This window comes from Ceratotherium simum, chromosome 8, assembly GCF_057802395.1.
Source record: "Ceratotherium simum simum isolate JZ-2026a chromosome 8, ASM5780239v1, whole genome shotgun sequence".
Classification (NCBI taxonomy): Eukaryota; Metazoa; Chordata; class Mammalia; order Perissodactyla; family Rhinocerotidae; genus Ceratotherium; species Ceratotherium simum.
Genome location: NC_141907.1, coordinates 60,308,449 through 60,314,562, shown reverse-complemented (window position 1 = coordinate 60,314,562; position 6,114 = coordinate 60,308,449).

The following is a 6,114-nucleotide window of genomic DNA, read 5'->3' as shown; positions in this document are numbered from 1 at the left end:
CAATGACACAAGATCCTGCTGCTGAAGTTGGTGAGTGACATGTAAAGCACGACTCCTAAACTCTTCCTTTTGTGGAATATGCATGCCGGAAATCCTTTTTCCACTGTTGTAAACCAATGTATGGTTGTTATAAAGGGGCATGGCCTGTTGGACTTGTTTCCTGATGAAAGTATGAAGCCTGAAACCAAATGCTGTACCTTCTGATAAGAAAATGTGATATAATTTATTACTATCTGTGAAAGGCCACATTTTTTAAATTATATGCTCAATTTGCATTTTTTCAATATCAAGGACTTATGAAGTAATTCAATTATTTCTCTTGTGATTTGATTTCCAAGGTTAGTTTCTTACATGTAAAAGAAAGTTGACATCAAGGAGGAGGTTAAGATTATTGGCTACAATGGGAGTCGTGAATAACCAATGGATTTCACTTCTTCCGCTCACCTCTGGCACTCATACGACAGATAACTGAGAGTTGGCTCTCACCCGGAGTTTCAGGAAAGGGACCAATGCATGTGAGTCATGTGCTTACATAAGATGCAGTCTAGATTACAGTGGGAGAATCTGGCTGTGGGAATATAAATAAGCCCCTTATCACTGGGCAGTGCCTCTTTATAAAACATGGGTTGGGCTATGGAACAGAAAGTTGAACTGAAGAACATACACAGGAACTGTATTGAGAATTTATTCCCCTTCCAATGAATATGATAGCTCCTGATCTGTTGTTAGTGTCATATCATTTAGAAATCATGAGTAAGAGGTTTCATGTTAATGGATACAAATCATGGTTGACTTCTCAAAGGTAGCAATGTGCTCTCCTTGATATAACAAGGGCTTGTAGTTGAACTCAAGTGCTACGTTACAACGTTGTTTCTGCCTTATAAATTATTGCTTTAGAGTCTCTGACAGTCCATAGCCTCCATTGTAGACTGGAACCCCATCTCTAATGGTTTATATGCTTAAGATATATTTGTTTTCTGGCCATTTGCCATTCTGTGGTACTTAGTAGAAGGGTTCAACATTTATTACTAATATAATAATAGAAGTAATGATTCCTCATTAGGACCAGTCTAGATTGTAAAAAAGACCAAGGCTGTAACAGACACAGGGTCTGCCTTTTAAGACAAACACACAAACACACACACATACGAAATACAGATTGTTTTTATAGCCATACACAGATAAAACTACAGAGAAATACATTCAGAGTTGAATGACAAAGAAAGATTAAAACAAAAAAAGATTACAGAAATAGTTTCCAAATCCAGACCTGTACTAACTGAAATTCAGGTCCTAAAAAAGGATTTCCGGCATGCATATTCCACAAAAGGAAGAGTTTAGGAGTCGTGCTTTACATGTCACTCACCAACTTCAGCAGCAGGATCTTGTGTCATTGGAAAGAAGTTATGTTATGTAATAGGTGTGTGTGTGTGTGTGTGTGTGTGTGTGTGTGTGTGTGTGTGTGTGTGTGTGACAAGGAGCTTGCAATTTCATTAAAATTTTGGGCTATTTATACCTCTTTTTTTAATACATTCTCTAGACTTCCAGCAAATTATTATTTATAATTACAAATTTATATGTTTGTTTTAAGCAAATTTTCAAAGTACTGTCAAGTAAAAATAAGTTTAAAAATTACCCTTTTCTTCTATACCTAAAAATCACCACATTAACATTTTGATTTGTATATTCTAAATACAGCCTAAGTTCAACCACTTATCACCTCTACTACTACATCTGTGTCCCAGTCATGTTATAATTTAAGTGGGTGATTAAAATAACCCCCTACATTATCTTCCAGGTTTCAGTCTTTCCCCTTTTTAGTCTATTTTACACAGAGCAGATAGACTAATCTTTAAGAAATACTAATTATATCGCCACCCTATCCTCAACCCTCTGATGGCTTATTGCATTTTTAGTAAAAGGCAAACACCTTACCAAAGTCTATACCCCCTACATTTTCTACCCTTGCCTACCTCCCTGACTTCTCTTGCCACGGTCCATTGAGCAGACTCCAGCCACACTGGTCTCACTGTCTTTTGAACATTGAAGTCTCTGTACTTACTGCTCCAGGCCAAGAATACTTTGGCTCCACACGTTTATATGGCAGCATTTGCCTCATTTCCCTATGTCTCTGCTCGTATATTACCTCCACAGAGATGTCCCCCTGACCAACCTAGCTAAAGTAGCCCTGAAACCATAGTATATGGTGTATTACTACCTTATTTCATCACCGCCCATGAGTCCTTGGGCAATTTACTCTGTGCCTCAGTTTCTTCATCTAAGAAATGAGTTATAAAAATAGTTACATACTTCATAGGGTTGTTATAAGGATTTAATAGGTTACTACATTTAAAAAGCTTAACAGCAAATAGCAAGCCCTATATAAGTGTTTGCTACTGTAATTGTTACTAGTATTTATTTATTTTCTTCTTTTCCCACTAGAAATATAAATTCCAGGCATTATCTGTCATGTTTAATCACTTATTCTCAGGATGTAGGACAGTAAGACACATATTCAGCCTTCAATAAGTAGTTGTTGAATGAGTGAATGAATGAATGAATGAATGAAATATTTAATGATTTCTTTTGCCTTCACAGCTCCTTTTCTTTTACCAATTCCTTGGGTAAAGACATCTCCTTGGACTCAATCATTGGTTTCCTTGGCATTCTCCCTCTGCTCTAAGAATGTTTCTCTGGCTTCAGCTATAGTCTCTGTGATGGGAGTTCTCACCATAACATCTTTAGCTCAGACCATAAAGCCAAGCTCCACACTGGGGAAGCAGCTGGAAGTAGGTGGAAATTTGGCCGGGAACTCGGGAGGCCTGGGATAGTGTATAAGTTCTACGACTTTACCTGATTTGTGACTCAAGGCAAACAACAACCTTTCTGGAGACTATATTCTCTTGTAGGTAATAATTATTAATCTATACCTTCCACCTCAGAAAGTATGTTTAAACAAAGAGCTAGTAGATGTGAAAGTGTTTTGTAAATTGTAAAACAGTATATATAATTTTGAGGTATTGCCAAATGCTTCAAATATGCTATTTCTACATATACACTCTGCTGTTGTCTTAGATTCAACATGTTTAAACTAGATTAGTTTTCTTTTTCCCAAACTGAATTCTTTCTGACTTTGCTTTCTCTCATTTCTCATATCCAATCACTAAATACTTTTGGTTCTCCCTCTGTGATATGTCTAAATTGCCTCCTGCTCTCTGTTCTCCCAGACATAATCTTACTCTGAGCATTCTTCAACTTACTTCTAGGTCAACACTCCATCAGCTAGTCTCTCTGCCTCCAGCCTCTTCCTCTCAATCAGTCTTCTCAAACAATCTCATTTCAATCTTCCCAAAATTATATTTCATTTCTATTACTGCTGTAACAAATTACCACAAATTCAGTAGCTTAAAACAATAGAATTTGTTATCTCACAGTCCTGTAGGTCAGAAGTCCAACATGGGCCTCATTGGGCTAAAATCAAGGTGTCAGCACTGGGTAAATATCAAGGTATCGGCAGGGCTGCATTCTTTCCTGGAGGCTCTACAGAAGAATCTATTTGCTTTTCTTTTCAAACTTCTAGATGCCACCTGCGTTTCTTGACTTCCAGCCCCCTTCCTTCTTCTTCAAAGCCAGCAACTGTGTGCCAAGTCCTTCTCGGATCACAGCTCTCTGACCACAGCTGGAAGCTCTCTGCTTTGAAGGACTCATGTGATTGGATTGGGCCCACTTGGCTAATCCAGGATCATGTCCTCATCTCAGGGTCTAACTCGAATCACATCAGCAATGTCTCTTTCGCCATGTAAGGCAAGATATTCACAGGTTCTGGGGATTAAGACATGGATATCTTTGGGGGCTGAGCGTTATTATTCTGCTTGCCATGCCACTTTAATGGTGTCCCTCCCCTTATCCAGAGCTTTAAGTGATTCCCTATTACCCATTAATGTCAAGATTATCTTCTCAGTATGGCTTTGAAAATCCTTCACATTAAATTCTTAACTATTCCCAAATAGAGATCCTATACGACTGTCAGGATGGTCTCCCTGACATATCTTAAACATACTTTGATTTTCCTAGTGTTTTTGCTGATTATTTTTTCATTTGAAATGTCTGACAGTCCTTTGCTTGTCAAAGTCCTGTCAATTTTCCAAGGTCCAGTTAAATTTCCACCTCTTCAATCAAAGCTTCCCTGCTGATGTCACTTTTCTCTAAATTGTTTGATATGATACTATTCAGTTAGTGTATATGCTGGACTTCTGATTGTTCAGAATTCATTTGTTCTCCCTCTGGCAATAGCGCTCTTGTTTTTCTTTGGGGGAACATTTTCTCCCATTTGATACAAACTTGGTGGCTTCTCAACTAAAGTGTACTGCCCTTCTGGCCAAGAGGTGAGCCCATGCTCCCAGCTGGGCCATCAGATGTCTCTCCCCAGATCGTAGACGCCCAAGAACTGAAAGCGATTGGAGTCCTCACTTTCTGAAGCAGCACACTGCTAACTAAATCACTAGAACTTTTCTGCTTCTTTGGCTCTTACTTTAAGTCTATCTAACCCCCCATATCCTTCCTACAAATTTCTTCTTGATTCAGCCAGAATTGTTGTCTGTTCCATAAAATTCAAAGAACCCTAGCTACTAAAGCCTTGAATTATTCTTTAAACGTCTCTGCAACTTTAAATTCCTCTTCTAAGTTTCTTAAAAACTACAATATATTTTTATACTTCTTTTGAATACTCCACAACCCCTTGTATAGTAATTAAAAAAAAAAAAACTGTTCAGGGCCAGCCTGGTGGTATAGTGGTTAAGTTTGCGTGCTCTGCTTCCACCGCCCAGGGTTTGGATCCTGGGCACAGACCTACGTACTGCTTATCAAGCCATGCTGTGACAGGCATCCTACATATAACATAAAGGAAGATGGGCATGGTTGTTAGCCCAGGACCAATCTTCCTCAGCAAAGAGAGGAGGATTGACAACAGATGTTCGCTCAGGGCTAATCTTCCTCACCAAAAAAAAAAAAAAAATCTTTTCAATAAATAGTGGTTGACTAATTCACAAAGTATTAGTTTTTATCATTTTTTTTCAGCTCCTCATAGCAAGTTGAGGGACAGGAACATGACATATATTTCCTTAGTACCAATCCTGCCATCCCCAGAAGAAGAGGAAGTAGAAAATTATTGCTCCCTTCTGATAAATTGGTTGGAAAAGTCACTATTCCACTGATTGTAATTTTTATGTTATTTCTTATGTCCCCAGTGAGTATAATCAAAGCTCTTATCCAAAGTTTTCTATCATTTTGTCACACAGCCTGCATCTATTTAGCATGTAATGGATCCGTTCACAATACCTGCGTTAAACAAGCCTCGTCTGTGCTTATTTTCTTAACAGGTGCATTGTGCTTTGGGCTCATATGAAATTTTTGGAAGACTTTTCCCAACTATTTATCTGACATTCAGATAAACTGAATAGAATATTTGTGTTTGGTTTCATATAATGGGTAGTTACCGTTAGCTGGTGACCAGACAGGATATTTAAAAGATATCCATGTTTTATGTCTCCGTTTTATGTCTCCTTCTTAATGAATCCATGTTGGAACCTGATGAAAAGCACTCGTGTTTTATAATGTTTTGTGACCATTTGGGGTAAAATATCTTCTAGAATTGATCAAAGTGAAATCCAGTGCCTATAACTTCCTCCTTTTGAAAATTGTGATAATCTGTCTAACTCTGGTTTCCTGGAATTATTTTCCTTCTGCATAATCTCTTCAAAATGACCAATTCTGCCATTGTTATAAAAAGTTTAGGGTAGTCTTCTGTGAAATTACTTGAAAGTGAGTCATTCAGCACCTCCCAAAGGAGGACACCAGGTTTTTGGCCTGAGATACAAGAAAGAAGTACAGACTTGAATTTAATTGAGATAGGAACATTGCAGAAACAACTTTTCAGGGGAATATCTGTTATTGAACATGCCACTTTTGAATGTCTGGTGGATATCGAAGTGGTGTTAGATGGGTAGTCGGATGATGAAGTTTGGAACTTAGCAGAAACATCTAGGCTGAGAGTAATCAGTATATAGATGGAAATTAAAAGCTCAAGACTATGAAATAAAGTATGGAGTAGCTATA